The sequence below is a fragment of the Carassius auratus genome, unplaced genomic scaffold (genome assembly GCF_003368295.1).
Source record: "Carassius auratus strain Wakin unplaced genomic scaffold, ASM336829v1 scaf_tig00008499, whole genome shotgun sequence".
Classification (NCBI taxonomy): domain Eukaryota; kingdom Metazoa; phylum Chordata; class Actinopteri; order Cypriniformes; family Cyprinidae; genus Carassius; species Carassius auratus.
Genome location: NW_020523946.1, coordinates 253 through 24,965, shown reverse-complemented (window position 1 = coordinate 24,965; position 24,713 = coordinate 253). Strand labels below are relative to the sequence as shown.

Here is a 24,713-nt window from a genome sequence, read left to right as displayed (position 1 = left end):
TTAAGGTCAAACAATGACTGCTCTTTCATTTCTGCATCAACTATACCTTTAGGACTGTACTCATGCCTCTTTGCCGCAAAGCCTTGAAGCGTTGAGTTCCTCCTCAACAGAAACCCACCTAAACAATTGTGAAAAGAGATGCAGTGTTCCCGCCCCAGTTTCGAACTGGGGACCTTCGCGTGTGAGGCGAACGTGATAAGCACTACACTACGGAAACCCACTACCTAAAGAAGTCTGAAATCGTTCTGTGCAGGCTCGGCAATATGCGCATAAACGTTAAACCTTCTGAAGCCAACTGTCGGCTCAAAGGTGTTTATACATTTCTTCAAAAGAGGACAGCTGTTTCTGCTCGGTTTTGAACCGAGGACCTTTCGCGTGTTAGGCGAATGTGATGACCACTACACTACAGAAACTCCACAGGCTAACGATAGTGCTTTTTGGGAAAATATTTATACTGTGATGTGCCCCAAAAGCAAATAGACAATCTGCGTAAGTCCCACACACAAGAGGACAGAGTTCATATCGGCCTGGCAGTATATGCTGAGTTTCCTGAACGCTACCCTTAACTTACCTCGGAATTAAACACTTGCAGCGTGATATCAAGCTGAACCTGCTTCCTGTGCTAGTCTCAAACTAACAACCCAAAGTTTCAAGAGCACAGGAGAAACTCGAAAATGTCTCTTGGTGATTTTTGTTGGTCAAATTGTAGAGTTTCTCCATTCTTCTTGAAACTCACCACAGGGGTAGCACGTGTCCAGACTAGCATGGGAAAGCAAGTTTTAGCTTGATATCTCTTCAGAAAGCTGATATGTGGACTTGCCACGTACAATCTACCCTATTGTAAAAAAACAGGCTGTTTGTGGTCAGTCGAATTCCGAGGGTTTAACACGTCTGGGTGCTTCGGGAGTAAGTGAGGAGCCACCTGAACAGGTTTATTGGCAGATTCGTTGACCATTGTGTTGAATTTCAAGAAGGTTAGCCATGTGTTAGAAACTGCTACGGCTTGCATCATTTTATCAGGAAATCTCTACACCTGTGTAGAGAAGGGCCTTCGTGATGCAGAGCTGCTGCTCAACAGAGGGCCACTCAGACAAATCTCTTTTTTCGTGTTCCTCAGAAGAAAGCCACGCAGGCTTGAATGTCACAGTTGTGGGATAGGTTAAGTCTGCAAATACCTTCTATATTTAGCATCAACAAACCAAGCAGATTCTCAGTTCTCTGCGGGAATCCTTGTGGCCATTTCTTTTTTGCTTTTTTCCCTTTTCATTTAATATTGTGCATTTATTATGCTGTTCGAAATGGGGATCTTTGAGGTGCAACGGCCATTCTGTTCACGAAACTACCAGCTTAAGAAGTACAGAGCACTGTCTGCGTGGCTATTACTGCTGCCTAGTGTGGCCTTAATAATTATCTCTACACCTGTGTAGAGAAGGGCCTTCGTGATGCAGCAGAGCTGCTGCTTCAACAGAGGGCCACTCAGACAAATCTCTTTTTTCGTGTTCCTCAGAAGAAAGCACGCAGGCTTGGAATGTCACGGTTGTGTGGGATAGGTTAAGGTCAAACAATGACTGCTCTTTCATTTCTGCATCCAACTATACCTTTAGTGACTGTACTCATGGCTCTTGGCCGCAAAGCCTTGGAAGCGTTGAGTTCCTCCTCAACAGGAACCCACCTAACAATTGTGAAAAGAGATGCAGTGTTCCCGCCCAGTTTCGAACTGGGGACCTTTCGGCGCTGTGTGTGAGGGCGAACGTGATAAGCACTACACTACGAAACCCAACTACCTAAAGAAGTCTGAAATCGTTCTGTGCAGGCTCGGCAATTATGCGCATAAACGTTAAACCTTCTGAAGCCAACTGTCGGCTCAAAGGTGTTTATACATTTCTTCAAAAGAGGACAGCTGTTTCTGCTCGGTTTTGAACCGAGGACCTTTCGCGTGTTAGCGAAGTGATGACCACTTACACTACAGAAACTCCACAGGCTAACGATAGTGCTTTTTGGGAAATATTTATACTGTGATGTGCCCAAAAGCAAATAGACAATCTGCGTAAGTCCCACACACAAGAGGACAGAGTTCATTCGGCCTGGAAGTATATGCTGAGTTTTCCTGAAACGCTACCCTTAACTTTCCTCGGAATTAAACACTTGCAGCGTGATATCAAGCTGAAACCTGCCTTCCTGTGCTAGTCTCAAACTAACAAACCCAAAGTTTCAAGAGCACAGGAGAAACTCGAAAATGTCTCTTGGTGATTTTTGTTGGTCAAATTGTAGAGTTTCTCCATTCTTCTTGAAACTCACCACAGGGGTAGCACGTGTCCAGACTAGCATGGGAAAGCAAGTTTTAGCTTGATATCTCTTCAGAAAGCTGAGATGTGGACTTGCCACGTACAATCTACCCTATTGTAAAAAAACAGGCTGTTTGTGGTCAGTCGAATTCCGAGGGTTTAACACGTCTGGGTGCTTCGGGAGTAAGTGAGGAGCCACCTGAACAGGTTTATTGGCAGATTCGTTGACCATTGTGTTGAATTTCAAGAAGGTTAGCCATGTGTTAGAAACTGCTACGGCTTGCATCATTTTATCAGGAAATCTCTACACCTGTGTAGAGAGGGCCTTCGTGATGCAGAGCTTGCTGCTCAACAGAGGCCACTCAGACAATCTCTTTTTTCGTGTTCCTCAGAAGAAAGCCACGCAGGCTTGGAATGTCACAGTTGTGGGTTAGGTTACAGTCTGGCAAATACCTTCTATATTAGCAGCAAACCAAGCAATTCTCCAGTTATCTGCGGGAATCCTCTGTGGCCATTTCTTTTTTGCTTTTTTCCCTCTTTCATTTTAATATATGTATATTTATATGCTGTACGAAATATTGGATCTTTGGTGCACCGGCCATCTGTTCATCGAAACTACCAGGTCAAAAGTACAGAGCACTGTCTTGCGTGGCTATTACTGCTGCCTAGTGTGGCTTAATAATTATCTCTACACCTGTGTAGAGAAGGGCCTTCGTGATGCAGAGCTGCTGCTCAACAGAGGGCCACTCAGACAAATCTGTTTTGTCGTGTTCCTCAGAAGAAAGCCAAGCAGGCTTGGAATGTCACGGTTGTGGGATAGGTTAAGGTCAAACAATGACTGCTCTTTCATTTCTGCATCAACTATACCTTTAGTGACTGTACTCATGCCTCTTGCCGCAAAGCCTTGGAAGCGTTGATTTCCTCCTCAACAGAAACCCACCTAAACAATTGTGAAAAGAGATGCAGTGTTCCCGCCCAGTTTCGAACTGGGGACCTTTCGCGTGTGAGGCGAACGTGATAACCACTACACTACGGAAACCCACTACCTAAAGAAGTCTGAAATCGTTCTGTGCAGGCTCGGCAATATGCGCATAAACGTTAAACCTTCTGAAGCCAACTGTCGGCTCAAAGGTGTTTATACATTTCTTCAAAAGAGGACAGCTGTTTCTGCTCGGTTTTGAACCGAGGACCTTTCGCGTGTTAGGCGAATGTGATGACCACTACACTACAGAAACTCCACAGGCTAACGATAGTGCTTTTTGGGAAAATATTTATACTGTGATGTGCCCAAAAGCAAATAGACAATCTGCGTAAGTCCCACACACAAGAGGACAGAGTTCATTCGGCCTGGCAGTATATGCTGAGTTTCCTGAAACGCTACCCTTAACTTACCTCGGAATTAAACACTTGCAGCGTGATATCAAGCTGAAACCTGCCTTCCTGTGCTAGTCTCAAACTAACAAACCCAAAGTTTCAAGAGCACAGGAGAAACTCGAAAATGTCTCTTGGTGATTTTTGTTGGTCAAATTGTAGAGTTTCTCCATTCTTCTTGAAACTCACCACAGGGGTAGCACGTGTCCAGACTAGCATGGGAAAGCAAGTTTTAGCTTGATATCTCTTCAGAAAGCTGAGATGTGGACTTGCCACGTACAATCTACCCTATTGTAAAAAAACAGGCTGTTTGTGGTCAGTCGAATTCCGAGGGTTTAACACGTCTGGGTGCTTCGGGAGTAAGTGAGGAGCCACCTGAACAGGTTTATTGGCAGATTCGTTGACCATTGTGTTGAATTTCAAGAAGGTTAGCCATGTGTTAGAAACTGCTACGGCTTGCATCATTTTATCAGGAAATCTCTACACCTGTGTAGAGAAGGGCCTTCGTGATGCAGAGCTGCTGCTCAACAGAGGGCCACTCAGACAAATCTCTTTTTTCGTGTTCCTCAGAAGAAAGCCACGCAGGCTTGGAATGTCACGGTTGTGGGATAGGTTAAGGTCAAACAATGACTGCTCTTTCATTTCTGCATCAACTATACCTTTAGTGACTGTACTCATGCCTCTTGGCCGCAAAGCCTTGGAAGCGTTGAGTTCCTCCTCAACAGAAACCCACCTAAACAATTGTGAAAAGAGATGCAGTGTTCCCGCCCAGTTTCGAACTGGGGACCTTTCGCGTGTGAGGCGAACGTGATAACCACTACACTACGGAAACCCACTACCTAAAGAAGTCTGAAATCGTTCTGTGCAGGCTCGGCAATATGCGCATAAACGTTAAACCTTCTGAAGCCAACTGTCGGCTCAAAGGTGTTTATACATTTCTTCAAAAGAGGACAGCTGTTTCTGAACCGAGGACCTTTCGCGTGTTAGGCGAATGTGATGACCACTACACTACAGAAACTCCACAGGCTAACGATAGTGCTTTTTGGGAAAATATTTATACTGTGATGTGCCCGAAAGCAAATAGACAATCTGCGTAAGTCCCACACACAAGAGGACAGAGTTCATTCGGCCTGGCAGTATATGCTGAGTTTCCTGAAACGCTACCCTTAACTTACCTCGGAATTAAACACTTGCAGCGTGATATCAAGCTGAAACCTGCCTTCCTGTGCTAGTCTCAAACTAACAAACCCAAAGTTTCAAGAGCACAGGAGAAACTCGAAAATGTCTCTTGGTGATTTTTGTTGGTCAAATTGTAGAGTTTCTCCATTCTTCTTGAAACTCACCACAGGGGTAGCACGTGTCCAGACTAGCATGGGAAAGCAAGTTTTAGCTTGATATCTCTTCAGAAAGCTGAGATGTGGACTTGCCACGTACAATCTACCCTATTGTAAAAAAACAGGCTGTTTGTGGTCAGTCGAATTCCGAGGGTTTAACACGTCTGGGTGCTTCGGGAGTAAGTGAGGAGCCACCTGAACAGGTTTATTGGCAGATTCGTTGACCATTGTGTTGAATTTCAAGAAGGTTAGCCATGTGTTAGAAACTGCTACGGCTTGCATCATTTTATCAGGAAATAACACTCCAGATGGATGTGTTTTAAAGTTCGTCAAGGGGACACACAGACTGCTTGTGGTCACAGTCTTTGTATTACCAGTGGACAGAAGGGCAGTTAGTGGTCACATAGGCGGTGAGAGGGACAGATGGGCTGTTTGTGGTGACACAGGTGATTATTGGGACAGAGAGGGCCGGCGCGCAGGGGTCTAAGGACGGCCTGCCACGTACCCCCTTTTAGGCGCCCCTTGAGGCCCTGCCCTTACTTGATGGCCTAGGCGGAAAAAGACCCTTACACAAGAGGACAGATTTCATTCGGCGTGGCAGTCTACGCAGAGTTCCCTAAAATCTTTTCTTTGGTGTTTCTCAGAAGAAAGCCACGCAGGCTTGGAATGTCACAGTTGTGGGTTAGGTTTAGGTCAAACAATATCTGCTCTTTCATTTCTGCATCAACTTTACCTTTAGTGACTGTATTCATGCCTCTTGGCCGCAAAGCCTTGGAAGCGTTGAGTTCCTCCTCAACAGAAACCCACCTGAACGATTTTGACCGTGATAACCTCTACACTATTGAAGCCTGCAGCCAAAGAGGTGTCAGATCTTTTCATCGCAAGCATCGTGGAGCGCGAATCAAATTACAGATTCCGTTGCGCTCTTCAGTCTGCAAATACCTTCTATTTTTAGCAGCAAACCAAGCAATTCTCCAGTTATCTGCGGGACAATCTGCGTAAGTCCCACACACAAGAGGACAGAGTTCATTCGGCCTGGCAGTATATGCTGAGTTTCCTGAAACGCTACCCTTAACTTACCTCGGAATTAAACACTTGCAGCGTGATATCAAGCTGAAACCTGCCTTCCTGTGCTAGTCTCAAACTAACAAACCCAAAGTTTCAAGAGCACAGGAGAAACTCGAAAATGTCTCTTGGTGATTTTTGTTGGTCAAATTGTAGAGTTTCTCCATTCTTCTTGAAACTCACCACAGGGGTAGCACATGTCCAGACTAGCATGGGAAAGCAAGTTTTAGCTTGATATCTCTTCAGAAAGCTGAGATGTGGACTTGCCACGTACAATCTACCCTATTGTAAAAAAACCAGGCTGTTTGTGGTCAGTCGAATTCCGAGGGTTTAACACGTCTGGGTGCTTCGGGAGTAAGTGAGGAGCCACCTGAACAGGTTTATTGGCAGATTCGTTGACCATTGTGTTGAATTTCAAGAAGGTTAGCCATGTGTTAGAAACTGCTACGGCTTGCATCATTTTATCAGGAAATCTCTACACCTGTGTAGAGAAGGGCCTTCGTGATGAAGAGATGCTGCTCAACAGAGGGCCACTCAGACAAATCTCTTTTTTCGTGTTCCTCAGAAGAAAGCCACGCAGGCTTGGAATGTCACGGTTGTGGGATAGGTTTAGGTCAAACAATTACTGCTCTTTCATTTCTGCATCAACTATACCTTTAGTGACTGTACTCATGCCTCTTGGCCGCAAAGCCTTGGAAGCGTTGAGTTCCTCCTCAACAGAAACCCACCTAAACAATTGTGAAAAGAGATGCAGTGTTCCCGCCCAGTTTCGAACTGGGGACCTTTCGCGTGTGAGGCGAACGTGATAACCACTACACTACGGAAACCCACTACCTAAAGAAGTCTGAAATCGTTCTGTGCAGGCTCGGCATTATGCGCATAAACGTTAAACCTTCTGAAGCCAACTGTCGGCTCAAAGGTGTTTATACATTTCTTCAAAAGAGGACAGCTGTTTCTGCTCGGTTTTGAACCGAGGACCTTTCGCGTGTTAGGCGAATGTGATGACCACTACACTACAGAAACTCCACAGGCTAACGATAGTGCTTTTTGGGAAAATATTTATACTGTGATGTGCCCGAAAGCAAATAGACAATCTGCGTAAGTCCCACACACAAGAGGACAGAGTTCATTCGGCCTGGCAGTATATGCTGAGTTTCCTGAAACGCTACCCTTAACTTACCTCGGAATTAAACACTTGCAGCGTGATATCAAGCTGAAACCTGCCTTCCTGTGCTAGTCTCAAACTAACAAACCCAAAGTTTCAAGAGCACAGGAGAAACTCGAAAATGTCTCTTGGTGATTTTTGTTGGTCAAATTGTAGAGTTTCTCCATTCTTCTTGAAACTCACCACAGGGGTAGCACGTGTCCAGACTAGCATGGGAAAGCAAGTTTTAGCTTGATATCTCTTCAGAAAGCTGAGATGTGGACTTGCCACGTACAATCTACCCTATTGTAAAAAAACAGGCTGTTTGTGGTCAGTCGAATTCCGAGGGTTTAACACGTCTGGGTGCTTCGGGAGTAAGTGAGGAGCCACCTGAACAGGTTTATTGGCAGATTCGTTGACCATTGTGTTGAATTTCAAGAAGGTTAGCCATGTGTTAGAAACTGCTACGGCTTGCATCATTTTATCAGGAAATCTCTACACCTGTGTAGAGAAGGGCCTTCGTGATGCAGAGCTGCTGCTCAACAGAGGGCCACTCAGACAAATCTCTTTTTTCGTGTTCCTCAGAAGAAAGCCACGCAGGCTTGGAATGTCACGGTTGTGGGATAGGTTAAGGTCAAACAATGACTGCTCTTTCATTTCTGCATCAACTATACCTTTAGTGACTGTACTCATGCCTCTTGGCCGCAAAGCCTTGGAAGCGTTGAGTTCCTCCTCAACAGAAACCCACCTAAACAATTGTGAAAAGAGATGCAGTGTTCCCGCCCAGTTTCGAACTGGGGACCTTTCGCGTGTGAGGCGAACGTGATAACCACTACACTACGGAAACCCACTACCTAAAGAAGTCTGAAATCGTTCTGTGCAGGCTCGGCATTATGCGCATAAACGTTAAACCTTCTGAAGCCAACTGTCGGCTCAAAGGTGTTTATACATTTCTTCAAAAGAGGACAGCTGTTTCTGCTCGGTTTTGAACCGAGGACCTTTCGCGTGTTAGGCGAATGTGATGACCACTACACTACAGAAACTCCACAGGCTAACGATAGTGCTTTTTGGGAAAATATTTATACTGTGATGTGCCCGAAAGCAAATAGACAATCTGCGTAAGTCCCACACACAAGAGGACAGAGTTCATTCGGCCTGGCAGTATATGCTGAGTTTCCTGAAACGCTACCCTTAACTTACCTCGGAATTAAACACTTGCAGCGTGATATCAAGCTGAAACCTGCCTTCCTGTGCTAGTCTCAAACTAACAAACCCAAAGTTTCAAGAGCACAGGAGAAACTCGAAAATGTCTCTTGGTGATTTTTGTTGGTCAAATTGTAGAGTTTCTCCATTCTTCTTGAAACTCACCACAGGGGTAGCACGTGTCCAGACTAGCATGGGAAAGCAAGTTTTAGCTTGATATCTCTTCAGAAAGCTGAGATGTGGACTTGCCACGTACAATCTACCCTATTGTAAAAAAACAGGCTGTTTGTGGTCAGTCGAATTCCGAGGGTTTAACACGTCTGGGTGCTTCGGGAGTAAGTGAGGAGCCACCTGAACAGGTTTATTGGCAGATTCGTTGACCATTGTGTTGAATTTCAAGAAGGTTAGCCATGTGTTAGAAACTGCTACGGCTTGCATCATTTTATCAGGAAATCTCTACACCTGTGTAGAGAAGGGCCTTCGTGATGCAGAGCTGCTGCTCAACAGAGGGCCACTCAGACAAATCTCTTTTTTCGTGTTCCTCAGAAGAAAGCCACGCAGGCTTGGAATGTCACGGTTGTGGGATAGGTTAAGGTCAAACAATGACTGCTCTTTCATTTCTGCATCAACTATACCTTTAGTGACTGTACTCATGCCTCTTGGCCGCAAAGCCTTGGAAGCGTTGAGTTCCTCCTCAACAGAAACCCACCTAAACAATTGTGAAAAGAGATGCAGTGTTCCCGCCCAGTTTCGAACTGGGGACCTTTCGCGTGTGAGGCGAACGTGATAACCACTACACTACGGAAACCCACTACCTAAAGAAGTCTGAAATCGTTCTGTGCAGGCTCGGCAATATGCGCATAAACGTTAAACCTTCTGAAGCCAACTGTCGGCTCAAAGGTGTTTATACATTTCTTCAAAAGAGGACAGCTGTTTCTGCTCGGTTTTGAACCGAGGACCTTTCGCGTGTTAGGCGAATGTGATGACCACTACACTACAGAAACTCCACAGGCTAACGATAGTGCTTTTTGGGAAAATATTTATACTGTGATGTGCCCGAAAGCAAATAGACAATCTGCGTAAGTCCCACACACAAGAGGACAGAGTTCATTCGGCCTGGCAGTATATGCTGAGTTTCCTGAAACGCTACCCTTAACTTACCTCGGAATTAAACACTTGCAGCGTGATATCAAGCTGAAACCTGCCTTCCTGTGCTAGTCTCAAACTAACAAACCCAAAGTTTCAAGAGCACAGGAGAAACTCGAAAATGTCTCTTGGTGATTTTTGTTGGTCAAATTGTAGAGTTTCTCCATTCTTCTTGAAACTCACCACAGGGGTAGCACGTGTCCAGACTAGCATGGGAAAGCAAGTTTTAGCTTGATATCTCTTCAGAAAGCTGAGATGTGGACTTGCCACGTACAATCTACCCTATTGTAAAAAAACAGGCTGTTTGTGGTCAGTCGAATTCCGAGGGTTTAACACGTCTGGGTGCTTCGGGAGTAAGTGAGGAGCCACCTGAACAGGTTTATTGGCAGATTCGTTGACCATTGTGTTGAATTTCAAGAAGGTTAGCCATGTGTTAGAAACTGCTACGGCTTGCATCATTTTATCAGGAAATCTCTACACCTGTGTAGAGAAGGGCCTTCGTGATGCAGAGCTGCTGCTCAACAGAGGGCCACTCAGACAAATCTCTTTTTTCGTGTTCCTCAGAAGAAAGCCACGCAGGCTTGGAATGTCACGGTTGTGGGATAGGTTAAGGTCAAACAATGACTGCTCTTTCATTTCTGCATCAACTATACCTTTAGTGACTGTACTCATGCCTCTTGGCCGCAAAGCCTTGGAAGCGTTGAGTTCCTCCTCAACAGAAACCCACCTAAACAATTGTGAAAAGAGATGCAGTGTTCCCGCCCAGTTTCGAACTGGGGACCTTTCGCGTGTGAGGCGAACGTGATAACCACTACACTACGGAAACCCACTACCTAAAGAAGTCTGAAATCGTTCTGTGCAGGCTCGGCAATATGCGCATAAACGTTAAACCTTCTGAAGCCAACTGTCGGCTCAAAGGTGTTTATACATTTCTTCAAAAGAGGACAGCTGTTCTGCTCGTTTGAACCGAGGACCTTTCGCGTGTTAGGCGAATGTGATGACCACTACACTACAGAAACTCCACAGGCTAACGATAGTGCTTTTTGGGAAAATATTTATACTGTGATGTGCCCGAAAGCAAATAGACAATCTGCGTAAGTCCCACACACAAGAGGACAGAGTTCATTCGGCCTGGCAGTATATGCTGAGTTTCCTGAAACGCTACCCTTAACTTACCTCGGAATTAAACACTTGCAGCGTGATATCAAGCTGAAACCTGCCTTCCTGTGCTAGTCTCAAACTAACAAACCCAAAGTTTCAAGAGCACAGGAGAAACTCGAAAATGTCTCTTGGTGATTTTTGTTGGTCAAATTGTAGAGTTTCTCCATTCTTCTTGAAACTCACCACAGGGGTAGCACGTGTCCAGACTAGCATGGGAAAGCAAGTTTTAGCTTGATATCTCTTCAGAAAGCTGAGATGTGGACTTGCCACGTACAATCTACCCTATTGTAAAAAAACAGGCTGTTTGTGGTCAGTCGAATTCCGAGGGTTTAACACGTCTGGGTGCTTCGGGAGTAAGTGAGGAGCCACCTGAACAGGTTTATTGGCAGATTCGTTGACCATTGTGTTGAATTTCAAGAAGGTTAGCCATGTGTTAGAAACTGCTACGGCTTGCATCATTTTATCAGGAAATCTCTACACCTGTGTAGAGAAGGGCCTTCGTGATGCAGAGCTGCTGCTCAACAGAGGGCCACTCAGACAAATCTCTTTTTTCGTGTTCCTCAGAAGAAAGCCACGCAGGCTTGGAATGTCACGGTTGTGGGATAGGTTAAGGTCAAACAATGACTGCTCTTTCATTTCTGCATCAACTATACCTTTAGTGACTGTACTCATGCCTCTTGGCCGCAAAGCCTTGGAAGCGTTGAGTTCCTCCTCAACAGAAACCCACCTAAACAATTGTGAAAAGAGATGCAGTGTTCCCGCCCAGTTTCGAACTGGGGACCTTTCGCGTGTGAGGCGAACGTGATAACCACTACACTACGGAAACCCACTACCTAAAGAAGTCTGAAATCGTTCTGTGCAGGCTCGGCAATATGCGCATAAACGTTAAACCTTCTGAAGCCAACTGTCGGCTCAAAGGTGTTTATACATTTCTTCAAAAGAGGACAGCTGTTTCTGCTCGGTTTTGAACCGAGGACCTTTCGCGTGTTAGGCGAATGTGATGACCACTACACTACAGAAACTCCACAGGCTAACGATAGTGCTTTTTGGGAAAATATTTATACTGTGATGTGCCCGAAAGCAAATAGACAATCTGCGTAAGTCCCACACACAAGAGGACAGAGTTCATTCGGCCTGGCAGTATATGCTGAGTTTCCTGAAACGCTACCCTTAACTTACCTCGGAATTAAACACTTGCAGCGTGATATCAAGCTGAAACCTGCCTTCCTGTGCTAGTCTCAAACTAACAAACCCAAAGTTTCAAGAGCACAGGAGAAACTCGAAAATGTCTCTTGGTGATTTTTGTTGGTCAAATTGTAGAGTTTCTCCATTCTTCTTGAAACTCACCACAGGGGTAGCACGTGTCCAGACTAGCATGGGAAAGCAAGTTTTAGCTTGATATCTCTTCAGAAAGCTGAGATGTGGACTTGCCACGTACAATCTACCCTATTGTAAAAAAACAGGCTGTTTGTGGTCAGTCGAATTCCGAGGGTTTAACACGTCTGGGTGCTTCGGGAGTAAGTGAGGAGCCACCTGAACAGGTTTATTGGCAGATTCGTTGACCATTGTGTTGAATTTCAAGAAGGTTAGCCATGTGTTAGAAACTGCTACGGCTTGCATCATTTTATCAGGAAATCTCTACACCTGTGTAGAGAAGGGCCTTCGTGATGCAGAGCTGCTGCTCAACAGAGGGCCACTCAGACAAATCTCTTTTTTCGTGTTCCTCAGAAGAAAGCCACGCAGGCTTGGAATGTCACGGTTGTGGGATAGGTTAAGGTCAAACAATGACTGCTCTTTCATTTCTGCATCAACTATACCTTTAGTGACTGTACTCATGCCTCTTGGCCGCAAAGCCTTGGAAGCGTTGAGTTCCTCCTCAACAGAAACCCACCTAAACAATTGTGAAAAGAGATGCAGTGTTCCCGCCCAGTTTCGAACTGGGGACCTTTCGCGTGTGAGGCGAACGTGATAACCACTACACTACGGAAACCCACTACCTAAAGAAGTCTGAAATCGTTCTGTGCAGGCTCGGCAATATGCGCATAAACGTTAAACCTTCTGAAGCCAACTGTCGGCTCAAAGGTGTTTATACATTTCTTCAAAAGAGGACAGCTGTTTCTGCTCGGTTTGAACCGAGGACCTTTCGCGTGTTAGGCGAATGTGATGACCACTACACTACAGAAACTCCACAGGCTAACGATAGTGCTTTTTGGGAAAATATTTATACTGTGATGTGCCCGAAAGCAAATAGACAATCTGCGTAAGTCCCACACACAAGAGGACAGAGTTCATTCGGCCTGGCAGTATATGCTGAGTTTCCTGAAACGCTACCCTTAACTTACCTCGGAATTAAACACTTGCAGCGTGATATCAAGCTGAAACCTGCCTTCCTGTGCTAGTCTCAAACTAACAAACCCAAAGTTTCAAGAGCACAGGAGAAACTCGAAAATGTCTCTTGGTGATTTTTGTTGGTCAAATTGTAGAGTTTCTCCATTCTTCTTGAAACTCACCACAGGGGTAGCACGTGTCCAGACTAGCATGGGAAAGCAAGTTTTAGCTTGATATCTCTTCAGAAAGCTGAGATGTGGACTTGCCACGTACAATCTACCCTATTGTAAAAAAACAGGCTGTTTGTGGTCAGTCGAATTCCGAGGGTTTAACACGTCTGGGTGCTTCGGGAGTAAGTGAGGAGCCACCTGAACAGGTTTATTGGCAGATTCGTTGACCATTGTGTTGAATTTCAAGAAGGTTAGCCATGTGTTAGAAACTGCTACGGCTTGCATCATTTTATCAGGAAATCTCTACACCTGTGTAGAGAAGGGCCTTCGTGATGCAGAGCTGCTGCTCAACAGAGGGCCACTCAGACAAATCTCTTTTTTCGTGTTCCTCAGAAGAAAGCCACGCAGGCTTGGAATGTCACGGTTGTGGGATAGGTTAAGGTCAAACAATGACTGCTCTTTCATTTCTGCATCAACTATACCTTTAGTGACTGTACTCATGCCTCTTGGCCGCAAAGCCTTGGAAGCGTTGAGTTCCTCCTCAACAGAAACCCACCTAAACAATTGTGAAAAGAGATGCAGTGTTCCCGCCCAGTTTCGAACTGGGGACCTTTCGCGTGTGAGGCGAACGTGATAACCACTACACTACGGAAACCCACTACCTAAAGAAGTCTGAAATCGTTCTGTGCAGGCTCGGCAATATGCGCATAAACGTTAAACCTTCTGAAGCCAACTGTCGGCTCAAAGGTGTTTATACATTTCTTCAAAAGAGGACAGCTGTTTCTGCTCGGTTTTGAACCGAGGACCTTTCGCGTGTTAGGCGAATGTGATGACCACTACACTACAGAAACTCCACAGGCTAACGATAGTGCTTTTTGGGAAAATATTTATACTGTGATGTGCCCGAAAGCAAATAGACAATCTGCGTAAGTCCCACACACAAGAGGACAGAGTTCATTCGGCCTGGCAGTATATGCTGAGTTTCCTGAAACGCTACCCTTAACTTACCTCGGAATTAAACACTTGCAGCGTGATATCAAGCTGAAACCTGCCTTCCTGTGCTAGTCTCAAACTAACAAACCCAAAGTTTCAAGAGCACAGGAGAAACTCGAAAATGTCTCTTGGTGATTTTTGTTGGTCAAATTGTAGAGTTTCTCCATTCTTCTTGAAACTCACCACAGGGGTAGCACGTGTCCAGACTAGCATGGGAAAGCAAGTTTTAGCTTGATATCTCTTCAGAAAGCTGAGATGTGGACTTGCCACGTACAATCTACCCTATTGTAAAAAAACAGGCTGTTTGTGGTCAGTCGAATTCCGAGGGTTTAACACGTCTGGGTGCTTCGGGAGTAAGTGAGGAGCCACCTGAACAGGTTTATTGGCAGATTCGTTGACCATTGTGTTGAATTTCAAGAAGGTTAGCCATGTGTTAGAAACTGCTACGGCTTGCATCATTTTATCAGGAAATAACACTCCAGATGGATGTGTTTTAAAGTTCGTCAAGGGGACACACAGACTGCTTGTGGTCACAGTCTTTGTATTACCAGTGGACAGAAGGGCAGTTAGTGGTCACATAGGCGGTGAGAGGGACAGATGGGCTGTTTGTGGTGACACAGGTGATTATTGGGACAGAGAGGGCCGGCGCGCAGGGGTCTAAGGACGGCCTGCCACGTACCCCCTTTTAGGCGCCCCTTGAGGCCCTGCCCTTACTTGATGGCCTAGGCGGAAAAAGACCCTTACACAAGAGGACAGATTTCATTCGGCGTGGCAGTCTACGCAGAGTTCCCTAAAATCTCTTCTTTGGTGTTTCTCAGAAGAAAGCCACGCAGGCTTGGAATGTCACAGTTGTGGGTTAGGTTTAGGTCAAACAATATCTGCTCTTTCATTTCTGCATCAACTTTACCTTTAGTGACTGTATTCATGCCTCTTGGCCGCAAAGCCTTGGAAGCGTTGAGTTCCTCCTCAACAGAAACCCACCTGAACGATTTTGACCGTGATAACCTCTACACTATTGAAGCCTGCAGCCAAAGAGGTGTCAGATCTTTTCATCGCAAGCATGGTGGAGCGCGAATCAAATTACAGATTCCGTTGCGCTCTTCAGTCTGCAAATACCTTCTATTTTTAGCAGCAAACCAAGCAATTCTCCAGTTATCTGCGGGACAATCTGCGTAAGTCCCACACACAAGAGGACAGAGTTCATTCGGCCTGGCAGTATATGCTGAGTTTCCTGAAACGCTACCCTTAACTTACCTCGGAATTAAACACTTGCAGCGTGATATCAAGCTGAAACCTGCCTTCCTGTGCTAGTCTCAAACTAACAAACCCAAAGTTTCAAGAGCACAGGAGAAACTCGAAAATGTCTCTTGGTGATTTTTGTTGGTCAAATTGTTGAGTTTCTCCAATCTTACTTGAAACTCACCACAGGGGTAGCACGTGTCCAGACTAGCATGGGAAAGCAAGTTTTAGCTTGATATCTCTTCAGAAAGCTGAGATGTGGACTTGCCACGTACAATCTACCCTATTGTAAAAAAACAGGCTGTTTGTGGTCAGTCGAATTCCGAGGGTTTAACACGTCTGGGTGCTTCGGGAGTAAGTGAGGAGCCACCTGAACAGGTTTATTGGCAGATTCGTTGACCATTGTGTTGAATTTCAAGAAGGTTAGCCATGTGTTAGAAACTGCTACGGCTTGCATCATTTTATCAGGAAATCTCTACACCTGTGTAGAGAAGGGCCTTCGTGATGCAGAGCTGCTGCTCAACAGAGGGCCACTCAGACAAATCTCTTTTTTCGTGTTCCTCAGAAGAAAGCCACGCAGGCTTGGAATGTCACGGTTGTGGGATAGGTTAAGGTCAAACAATGACTGCTCTTTCATTTCTGCATCAACTATACCTTTAGTGACTGTACTCATGCCTCTTGGCCGCAAAGCCTTGGAAGCGTTGAGTTCCTCCTCAACAGAAACCCACCTAAACAATTGTGAAAAGAGATGCAGTGTTCCCGCCCAGTTTCGAACTGGGGACCTTTCGCGTGTGAGGCGAACGTGATAACCACTACACTACGGAAACCCACTACCTAAAGAAGTCTGAAATCGTTCTGTGCAGGCTCGGCAATATGCGCATAAACGTTAAACCTTCTGAAGCCAACTGTCGGCTCAAAGGTGTTTATACATTTCTTCAAAAGAGGACAGCTGTTTCTGCTCGGTTTTGAACCGAGGACCTTTCGCGTGTTAGGCGAATGTGATGACCACTACACTACAGAAACTCCACAGGCTAACGATAGTGCTTTTTGGGAAAATATTTATACTGTGATGTGCCCGAAAGCAAATAGACAATCTGCGTAAGTCCCACACACAAGAGGACAGAGTTCATTCGGCCTGGCAGTATATGCTGAGTTTCCTGAAACGCTACCCTTAACTTACCTCGGAATTAAACACTTGCAGCGTGATATCAAGCTGAAACCTGCCTTCCTGTGCTAGTCTCAAACTAACAAACCCAAAGTTTCAAGAGCACAGGAGAAACTCGAAAATGTCTCTTGGTGATTTTTGTTGGTCAAATTGTAGAGTTTCTCCATTCTTCTTGAAACTCACCACAGGGGTAGCACGTGTCCAGACTAGCATGGGAAAGCAAGTTTTAGCTTGATATCTCTTCAGAAAGCTGAGATGTGGACTTGCCACGTACAATCTACCCTATTGTAAAAAAACAGGCTGTTTGTGGTCAGTCGAATTCCGAGGGTTTAACACGTCTGGGTGCTTCGGGAGTAAGTGAGGAGCCACCTGAACAGGTTTATTGGCAGATTCGTTGACCATTGTGTTGAATTTCAAGAAGGTTAGCCATGTGTTAGAAACTGCTACGGCTTGCATCATTTTATCAGGAAATCTCTACACCTGTGTAGAGAAGGGCCTTCGTGATGCAGAGCTGCTGCTCAACAGAGGGCCACTCAGACAAATCTCTTTTTTCGTGTTCCTCAGAAGAAAGCCACGCAGGCTTGGAATGTCACGGTTGTGGGATAGGTTAAGGTCAAACAATGACTGCTCTTTCATTTCTGCATCAACTATACCTTTAGTGACTGTACTCATGCCTCTTGGCCGCAAAGCCTTGGAAGCGTTGAGTTCCTCCTCAACAGAAACCCACCTAAACAATTGTGAAAAGAGATGCAGTGTTCCCGCCCAGTTTCGAACTGGGGACCTTTCGCGTGTGAGGCGAACGTGATAACCACTACACTACGGAAACCCACTACCTAAAGAAGTCTGAAATCGTTCTGTGCAGGCTCGGCAATATGCGCATAAACGTTAAACCTTCTGAAGCCAACTGTCGGCTCAAAGGTGTTTATACATTTCTTCAAAAGAGGACAGCTGTTTCTGCTCGGTTTTGAACCGAGGACCTTTCGCGTGTTAGGCGAATGTGATGACCACTACACTACAGAAACTCCACAGGCTAACGATAGTGCTTTTTGGGAAAATATTTATACTGTGATGTGCCCGAAAGCAAATAGACAATCTGCGTAAGTCCCACACACAAGAGGACAGAGTTCATTCGGCCTGGCAGTATATGCTGAGTTTCCTGAAACGCTACCCTTAACTTACCTCGGAATTAAACACTTGCAGCGTGATATCAAGCTGAAACCTGCCTTCCTGTGCTAGTCTCAAACTAACAAACCCAAAGTTTCAAGAGCACAGGAGAAACTCGAAAATGTCTCTTGGTGATTTTTGTTGGTCAAATTGTAGAGTTTCTCCATTCTTCTTGAAACTCACCACAGGGGTAGCACGTGTCCAGACTAGCATGGGAAAGCAAGTTTTAGCTTGATATCTCTTCAGAAAGCTGAGATGTGGACTTGCCACGTACAATCTACCCTATTGTAAAAAAACAGGCTGTTTGTGGTCAGTCGAATTCCGAGGGTTTAACACGTCTGGGTGCTTCGGGAGTAAGTGAGGAGCCACCTGAACAGGTTTATTGGCAGATTCGTTGACCATTGTGTTGAATTTCAAGAAGGTTAGCCATGTGTTAGAAACTGCTACGGCTTGCATCATTTTATCAGGAAATCTCTACACCTGTGTAGAGAAGGGCCTTCGTGATGCAGAGCTGCTGCTCAACAGAGGGCCACTCAGACAAATCTCTTTTTTCGTGTTCCTCAGAAGAAAGCCACGCAGGCTTGGAATGTCACGGTTGTGGGATAGGTTAAGGTCAAACAATGACTGCTCTTTCATTTCTGCATCAACTATACCTTTAGTGACTGTACTCATGCCTCTTGGCCGCAAAGCCTTGGAAGCGTTGAGTTCCTCCTCAACAGAAACCCACCTAAACAATTGTGAAAAGAGATGCAGTGTTCCCGCCCAGTTTCGAACTGGGGACCTTTCGCGTGTGAGGCGAACGTGATAACCACTACACTACGGAAACCCACTACCTAAAGAAGTCTGAAATCGTTCTGTGCAGGCTCGGCAATATGCGCATAAACGTTAAACCTTCTGAAGCCAACTGTCGGCTCAAAGGTGTTTATACATTTCTTCAAAAGAGGACAGCTGTTTCTGCTCGGTTTTGAACCGAGGACCTTTCGCGTGTTAGGCGAATGTGATGACCACTACACTACAGAAACTCCACAGGCTAACGATAGTGCTTTTTGGGAAAATATTTATACTGTGATGTGCCCGAAAGCAAATAGACAATCTGCGTAAGTCCCACACACAAGAGGACAGAGTTCATTCGGCCTGGCAGTATATGCTGAGTTTCCTGAAACGCTACCCTTAACTTACCTCGGAATTAAACACTTGCAGCGTGATATCAAGCTGAAACCTGCCTTCCTGTGCTAGTCTCAAACTAACAAACCCAAAGTTTCAAGAGCACAGGAGAAACTCGAAAATGTCTCTTGGTGATTTTTGTTGGTCAAATTGTAGAGTTTCTCCATTCTTCTTGAAACTCACCACAGGGGTAGCACGTGTCCAGACTAGCATGGGAAAGCAAGTTTTAGCTTGATATCTCTTCAGAAAGCTGAGATGTGGACTTGCCACGTACAATCTACCCTATTGTAAAAAAACAGGCTGTTTGTGGTCAGTCGAATTCCGAGGGTTTAACACGTCTGGGTGCTTCGGGAGTAAGTGAGGAGCCACCTGAACAGGTTTATTGGCAGATTCGTTGACCATTGTGTTGAATTTCAAGAAGGTTAGCCATGTGTTAGAAACTGCTACGGCTTGCATCATTTTATCAGGAAATAACACTCCAGATGGATGTGTTTTAAAGTTCGTCAAGGGGACACACAGACTGCTTGTGGTCACAGTCTTTGTATTACCAGTGGACAGAAGGGCAGTTAGTGGTCACATAGGCGGTGAGAGGGACAGATGGGCTGTTTGTGGTGACACAGGTGATTATTGGGACAGAGAGGGCCGGCGCGCAGGGGTCTAAGGACGGCCTGCCACGTACCCCCTTTTAGGCGCCCCTTGAGGCCCTGCCCTTACTTGATGGCCTAGGCGGAAAAAGACCCTTACACAAGAGGACAGATTTCATTCGGCGTGGCAGTCTACGCAGAGTTCCCTAAAATCTCTTCTTTGGTGTTTCTCAGAAGAAAGCCACGCAGGCTTGGAATGTCACAGTTGTGGGTTAGGTTTAGGTCAAACAATATCTGCTCTTTCATTTCTGCATCAACTTTACCTTTAGTGACTGTATTCATGCCTCTTGGCCGCAAAGCCTTGGAAGCGTTGAGTTCCTCCTCAACAGAAACCCACCTGAACGATTTTGACCGTGATAACCTCTACACTATTGAAGCCTGCAGCCAAAGAGGTGTCAGATCTTTTCATCGCAAGCATGGTGGAGCGTGAATCAAATTACAGATTCCGTTGCGCTCTTCAGTCTGCAAATACCTTCTATTTTTAGCAGCAAACCAAGCAATTCTCCAGTTATCTGCGGGACAATCTGCGTAAGTCCCACACACAAGAGGACAGAGTTCATTCGGCCTGGCAGTATATGCTGAGTTTCCTGAAACGCTACCCTTAACTTACCTCGGAATTAAACACTTGCAGCGTGATATCAAGCTGAAACCTGCCTTCCTGTGCTAGTCTCAAACTAACAAACCCAAAGTTTCAAGAGCACAGGAGAAACTCGAAAATGTCTCTTGGTGATTTTTGTTGGTCAAATTGTAGAGTTTCTCCATTCTTCTTGAAACTCACCACAGGGGTAGCACGTGTCCAGACTAGCATGGGAAAGCAAGTTTTAGCTTGATATCTCTTCAGAAAGCTGAGATGTGGACTTGCCACGTACAATCTACTCTATTGTAAAAAAACAGGCTGTTTGTGGTCAGTCGAATTCCGAGGGTTTAACACGTCTGGGTGCTTCGGGAGTAAGTGAGGAGCCACCTGAACAGGTTTATTGGCAGATTCGTTGACCAATGTGTTGAATTTCAAGAAGGTTAGCCATGTGTTAGAAACTGCTACGGCTTGCATCATTTTATCAGGAAATCTCTACACCTGTGTAGAGAAGGGCCTTTGTGATGCAGAGCTGCTGCTCAACAGAGGGCCACTCAGACAAATTGCCCAAAGCCAGGCTTGGAATGTCACGGTTGTGGGATAGGTTAAGGTCAAACAATGACTGCTCTTTCATTTCTGCATCAACTATACCTTTAGTGACTGTACTCATGCCTCTTGGCCGCAAAGCCTTGGAAGCGTTGAGTTCCTCCTCAACAGAAACCCACCTAAACAATTGTGAAAAGAGATGCAGTGTTCCCGCCCAGTTTCGAACTGGGGACCTTTCGCGTGTGAGGCGAACGTGATAACCACTACACTACGGACACCCACTACCTAAAGAAGTCTGAAATCGTTCTGTGCAGGCTCGGCAATATGCGCATAAACGTTAAACCTTCTGAAGCCAACTGTCGGCTCAAAGGTGTTTATACATTTCTTCAAAAGAGGACAGCTGTTTCTGCTCGGTTTTGAACCGAGGACCTTTCGCGTGTTAGGCGAATGTGATGACCACTACACTACAGAAACTCCACAGGCTAACGATAGTGCTTTTTGGGAAAATATTTATACTGTGATGTGCCCGAAAGCAAATAGACAATCTGCGTAAGTCCCACACACAAGAGGACAGAGTTCATTCGGCCTGGCAGTATATGCTGAGTTTCCTGAAACGCTACCCTTAACTTACCTCGGAATTAAACACTTGCAGCGTGATATCAAGCTGAAACCTGCCTTCCTGTGCTAGTCTCAAACTAACAAACCCAAAGTTTCAAGAGCACAGGAGAACCTCGAAAATGTCTCTTGGTGATTTTTGTTGGTCAAATTGTAGAGTTTCTCCATTCTTCTTGAAACTCACCACAGGGGTAGCACGTGTCCAGACTAGCATGGGAAAGCACGTTTTAGCTTGATATCTCTTCAGAAAGCTGAGATGTGGACTTGCCACGTACAATCTACCCTATTGTAAAAAAAACAGGCTGTTTGTGGTCAGTCGAATTCCGAGGGTTTAACACGTCTGGGTGCTTCCGGAGTAAGTGAGGAGCCACCTGAACAGGTTTATTAGCAGATTCGTTGACCATTGTGTTGAATTTCAAGAAGGTTAGCCATGTGTTAGAAAACTGCTACGGCTTGCATCATTTTATCAGGAAATCTCTACAACCTGTGTAGAGAAGGGCCTTCGTGATGAAGAGATGCTGCTCAACAGAGGGCCACTCAGACAAATCTCTTTTTTCGTGTTCCTCAGAAGAAAGCCACGCAGGCTTGGAATGTCACGGTTGTGGGATAGGTTAAGGTCAAACAATGACTGCTCTTTCATTTCTGCATCAACTATACCTTTAGTGACTGTACTCATGCCTCTTGGCCGCAAAGCCTTGGAAGCGTTGAGTTCCTCCTCAACAGAAACCCACCTAAACAATGTGAAAAAGCAGATGCAGTGTTCCCGCCCAGTTTCGAACTGGGGACCTTTCGCGTGTGAGGCGAACGTGATAACCACTACACTACGGAAACCCACTACCTAAAGAAGTCTGAAATCGTTCTGTGCAGGCTCGGCAATATGCGCATAAACGTTAAACCTTCTGAAGCCAACTGTCGGCTCAAAAAGGTGTTTATACATTTCTTCAAAAGAGGACAGCTGTTTCTGCTCGGTTTTGAACCGAGGACTTTCGCGTGTTTAGGCGAAATGTGATGACCACTACACTAACAGAAACTCCACAGGCTAACGATAGTGCTTTTTGGGAAAATATTTATACTGTGATGTGCCCGAAAGCAAATAGACAATCTGCGTAAGTCCCACACACAAGAGGACAGAGTTCATTCGGCCTGGCAGTATATGCTGAGTTTCCTGAAAACGCTACCCTTAACTTACCTCGGAATTAAACACTTTGCAGCGTGATATCAAGCTGAAACCTGCCTTCCTGTGCTAGTCTCAAACTAACAAACCCAAAGTTTCAAGAGCACAGGAGAAACTCGAAAATGTCTCTTGGTGATTTTTGTTGGTCAAATTGTAGAGTTTCTCCATTCTTCTTGAAACTCACCACAGGGGTAGCACGTGTCCAGACTAGCATGGGAAAGCAAGTTTTAGCTTGATATCTCTTCAGAAAGCTGAGATGTGGACTTGCCACGTACAATCTACCCTATTGTAAAAAAACAGGCTGTTTGTGGTCAGTCGAATTCCGAGGGTTTAACACGTCTGGGTGCTTCGGGAGTAAGTGAGGAGCCACCTGAACAGGTTTATTGGCAGATTCGTTGACCATTGTGTTGAATTTCAAGAAGGTTAGCCATGTGTTAGAAACTGCTACGGCTTGCATCATTTTATCAGGAAATCTCTACACCTGTGTAGAGAAGGGGCCTTCGTGATGCAGAGCTGCTGCTCAACAGAGGGCCACTCAGACAAATCTCTTTTTTCGTGTTCCTCAGAAGAAAGCCACGCAGGCTTGGAATGTCACGGTTGTGGGATAGGTTTAAGGTCAAACAATGACTGCTCTTTCATTTCTGCATCAACTATACCTTTAGTGACTGTACTCATGCCTCTTGGCCGCAAAGCCTTGGAAGCGTTGAGTTCCTCCTCAACAGAAACCCACCTAAACAATTTTGAAAAGAGATGCAGTGTTCCCGCCCAGTTTCGAACTGGGGACTTTTCGCGTGTGAGGCGAACGTGATAACCACTACACTACGGAAAGCCACTACCTAAAGAAGTCTGAAATCGTTCTGTGCAGGCTCGGCAATAGGGCATAACGTTAAACCTTCTGAAGCCAACTGTCGGCTCAAAAGGTGTTTATACATTTCTTCAAAAGAGGACAGCTGTTTCTGCTCGGTTTTGAACCGAGGACCTTTCGCGTGTTAGGCGAATGTGATGACCACTACACTACAGAAACTCCACAGGCTAACGATAGTGCTTTTTGGGAAAATATTTATACTGTGATGTGCCCGAAAGCAAATAGACAATCTGCGTAAGTCCCACACACAAGAGGACAGAGTTCATTCGGCCTGGCAGTATATGCTGAGTTTCCTGAAACGCTACCCTTAACTTACCTCGGAATTAAACACTTGCAGCGTGATATCAAGCTGAAACCTGCCTTCCTGTGCTAGTCTCAAACTAACAAACCCAAAGTTTCAAGAGCACAGGAGAAACTCGAAAATGTCTCTTGGTGATTTTTGTTGGTCAAATTGTAGAGTTTCTCCATTCTTCTTGAAACTCACCACAGGGGTAGCACGTGTCCAGACTAGCATGGGAAAGCAAGTTTTAGCTTGATATCTCTTCAGAAAGCTGAGATGTGGACTTGCCACGTACAATCTACCCTATTGTAAAAAAACAGGCTGTTTGTGGTCAGTCGAATTCCGAGGGTTTAACACGTCTGGGTGCTTCGGGAGTAAGTGAGGAGCCACCTGAACAGGTTTATTGGCAGATTCGTTGACCATTGTGTTGAATTTCAAGAAGGTTAGCCATGTGTTAGAAACTGCTACGGCTTGCATCATTTTATCAGGAAATAACACTCCAGATGGATGTGTTTTAAAGTTCGTCAAGGGACACACAGACTGCTTGTGGTCACAGTCTTTGTATTACCAGTGGACAGAAGGGCAGTTGTGGTCACATAGGCGGTGGAGGGACAAGATGGGCTGTTTGTGGTGACACAGGTGATTATTGGGACAGAGAGGCCGGCCGCGCAGGGGTCTAAGACGGCCTGCCCCGTACCCCCTTTAGGCGCAGTGGGCCCTGCCCTTACTTGATGTAGGCGAAAAAGACCCTTACACAAGAGGACAGATTTCATTCGGCGTGGCAGTCTACGCAGAGTTCCCTAAATCTCTTCTTTTGGTGTTTCTCAGAAGAAAGCCACGCAGGCTTGGAATGTCACAGTTGTGGTTAGGTTTAGGTCAAACAATATCTGCTCTTTCATTTCTGCATCAACTTACCTTTAGTGACTGTATTTCATGCCTCTTGCCGCCGCAAAGCCTTGGAAGCGTTGAGTTCCTCCTCAACAGAAACCCACCTGAACGATTTTGACCGTGATAACCTCTACACTATTGAAGCCTGCAGCCAAAGAGTGTCAGATCTTTTCATCGCAAAGCATTGTGGAGCGC

The 24,713-nt window shown here is 45.5% G+C and overlaps 26 non-coding genes across 26 annotated transcripts; all 26 read right to left on the bottom strand.

The window, feature by feature from the left end:
* Nucleotides 1-340: 340 nt before the first annotated feature.
* Nucleotides 341-413, bottom strand: trnav-aac (transfer RNA valine (anticodon AAC)). Its single transcript has one exon. It is a non-coding gene; the product is annotated as a tRNA-Val (tRNA).
* A 2,838-nt stretch (nucleotides 414-3,251) lies between these two features.
* trnav-cac (transfer RNA valine (anticodon CAC)) lies at nucleotides 3,252-3,324 on the bottom strand. The gene has a single exon. It is a non-coding gene; the product is annotated as a tRNA-Val (tRNA).
* A 123-nt stretch (nucleotides 3,325-3,447) lies between these two features.
* trnav-aac (transfer RNA valine (anticodon AAC)) lies at nucleotides 3,448-3,520 on the bottom strand. Its single transcript has one exon. It is a non-coding gene; the product is annotated as a tRNA-Val (tRNA).
* Nucleotides 3,521-4,415: 895 nt separating this feature from the next.
* trnav-cac (transfer RNA valine (anticodon CAC)) lies at nucleotides 4,416-4,488 on the bottom strand. The gene has a single exon. It is a non-coding gene; the product is annotated as a tRNA-Val (tRNA).
* A 2,321-nt stretch (nucleotides 4,489-6,809) lies between these two features.
* Nucleotides 6,810-6,882, bottom strand: trnav-cac (transfer RNA valine (anticodon CAC)). The gene has a single exon. It is a non-coding gene; the product is annotated as a tRNA-Val (tRNA).
* A 123-nt stretch (nucleotides 6,883-7,005) lies between these two features.
* Nucleotides 7,006-7,078, bottom strand: trnav-aac (transfer RNA valine (anticodon AAC)). Its single transcript has one exon. It is a non-coding gene; the product is annotated as a tRNA-Val (tRNA).
* Nucleotides 7,079-7,973: 895 nt separating this feature from the next.
* On the bottom strand, nucleotides 7,974-8,046 carry trnav-cac (transfer RNA valine (anticodon CAC)). The gene has a single exon. It is a non-coding gene; the product is annotated as a tRNA-Val (tRNA).
* A 123-nt stretch (nucleotides 8,047-8,169) lies between these two features.
* On the bottom strand, nucleotides 8,170-8,242 carry trnav-aac (transfer RNA valine (anticodon AAC)). The gene has a single exon. It is a non-coding gene; the product is annotated as a tRNA-Val (tRNA).
* An 895-nt stretch (nucleotides 8,243-9,137) lies between these two features.
* On the bottom strand, nucleotides 9,138-9,210 carry trnav-cac (transfer RNA valine (anticodon CAC)). The gene has a single exon. It is a non-coding gene; the product is annotated as a tRNA-Val (tRNA).
* Nucleotides 9,211-9,333: 123 nt separating this feature from the next.
* trnav-aac (transfer RNA valine (anticodon AAC)) lies at nucleotides 9,334-9,406 on the bottom strand. The gene has a single exon. It is a non-coding gene; the product is annotated as a tRNA-Val (tRNA).
* An 895-nt stretch (nucleotides 9,407-10,301) lies between these two features.
* On the bottom strand, nucleotides 10,302-10,374 carry trnav-cac (transfer RNA valine (anticodon CAC)). Its single transcript has one exon. It is a non-coding gene; the product is annotated as a tRNA-Val (tRNA).
* A 1,088-nt stretch (nucleotides 10,375-11,462) lies between these two features.
* On the bottom strand, nucleotides 11,463-11,535 carry trnav-cac (transfer RNA valine (anticodon CAC)). Its single transcript has one exon. It is a non-coding gene; the product is annotated as a tRNA-Val (tRNA).
* Nucleotides 11,536-11,658: 123 nt separating this feature from the next.
* On the bottom strand, nucleotides 11,659-11,731 carry trnav-aac (transfer RNA valine (anticodon AAC)). Its single transcript has one exon. It is a non-coding gene; the product is annotated as a tRNA-Val (tRNA).
* An 895-nt stretch (nucleotides 11,732-12,626) lies between these two features.
* On the bottom strand, nucleotides 12,627-12,699 carry trnav-cac (transfer RNA valine (anticodon CAC)). Its single transcript has one exon. It is a non-coding gene; the product is annotated as a tRNA-Val (tRNA).
* A 1,090-nt stretch (nucleotides 12,700-13,789) lies between these two features.
* Nucleotides 13,790-13,862, bottom strand: trnav-cac (transfer RNA valine (anticodon CAC)). Its single transcript has one exon. It is a non-coding gene; the product is annotated as a tRNA-Val (tRNA).
* Nucleotides 13,863-13,985: 123 nt separating this feature from the next.
* On the bottom strand, nucleotides 13,986-14,058 carry trnav-aac (transfer RNA valine (anticodon AAC)). Its single transcript has one exon. It is a non-coding gene; the product is annotated as a tRNA-Val (tRNA).
* Nucleotides 14,059-16,193: 2,135 nt separating this feature from the next.
* On the bottom strand, nucleotides 16,194-16,266 carry trnav-cac (transfer RNA valine (anticodon CAC)). The gene has a single exon. It is a non-coding gene; the product is annotated as a tRNA-Val (tRNA).
* A 123-nt stretch (nucleotides 16,267-16,389) lies between these two features.
* Nucleotides 16,390-16,462, bottom strand: trnav-aac (transfer RNA valine (anticodon AAC)). The gene has a single exon. It is a non-coding gene; the product is annotated as a tRNA-Val (tRNA).
* Nucleotides 16,463-17,357: 895 nt separating this feature from the next.
* Nucleotides 17,358-17,430, bottom strand: trnav-cac (transfer RNA valine (anticodon CAC)). The gene has a single exon. It is a non-coding gene; the product is annotated as a tRNA-Val (tRNA).
* A 123-nt stretch (nucleotides 17,431-17,553) lies between these two features.
* trnav-aac (transfer RNA valine (anticodon AAC)) lies at nucleotides 17,554-17,626 on the bottom strand. The gene has a single exon. It is a non-coding gene; the product is annotated as a tRNA-Val (tRNA).
* Nucleotides 17,627-18,521: 895 nt separating this feature from the next.
* On the bottom strand, nucleotides 18,522-18,594 carry trnav-cac (transfer RNA valine (anticodon CAC)). The gene has a single exon. It is a non-coding gene; the product is annotated as a tRNA-Val (tRNA).
* A 123-nt stretch (nucleotides 18,595-18,717) lies between these two features.
* trnav-aac (transfer RNA valine (anticodon AAC)) lies at nucleotides 18,718-18,790 on the bottom strand. The gene has a single exon. It is a non-coding gene; the product is annotated as a tRNA-Val (tRNA).
* Nucleotides 18,791-20,901: 2,111 nt separating this feature from the next.
* Nucleotides 20,902-20,974, bottom strand: trnav-cac (transfer RNA valine (anticodon CAC)). Its single transcript has one exon. It is a non-coding gene; the product is annotated as a tRNA-Val (tRNA).
* Nucleotides 20,975-21,097: 123 nt separating this feature from the next.
* trnav-aac (transfer RNA valine (anticodon AAC)) lies at nucleotides 21,098-21,170 on the bottom strand. Its single transcript has one exon. It is a non-coding gene; the product is annotated as a tRNA-Val (tRNA).
* Nucleotides 21,171-22,069: 899 nt separating this feature from the next.
* trnav-cac (transfer RNA valine (anticodon CAC)) lies at nucleotides 22,070-22,142 on the bottom strand. The gene has a single exon. It is a non-coding gene; the product is annotated as a tRNA-Val (tRNA).
* A 1,294-nt stretch (nucleotides 22,143-23,436) lies between these two features.
* On the bottom strand, nucleotides 23,437-23,509 carry trnav-aac (transfer RNA valine (anticodon AAC)). Its single transcript has one exon. It is a non-coding gene; the product is annotated as a tRNA-Val (tRNA).
* Nucleotides 23,510-24,713: the final 1,204 nt, after the last annotated feature.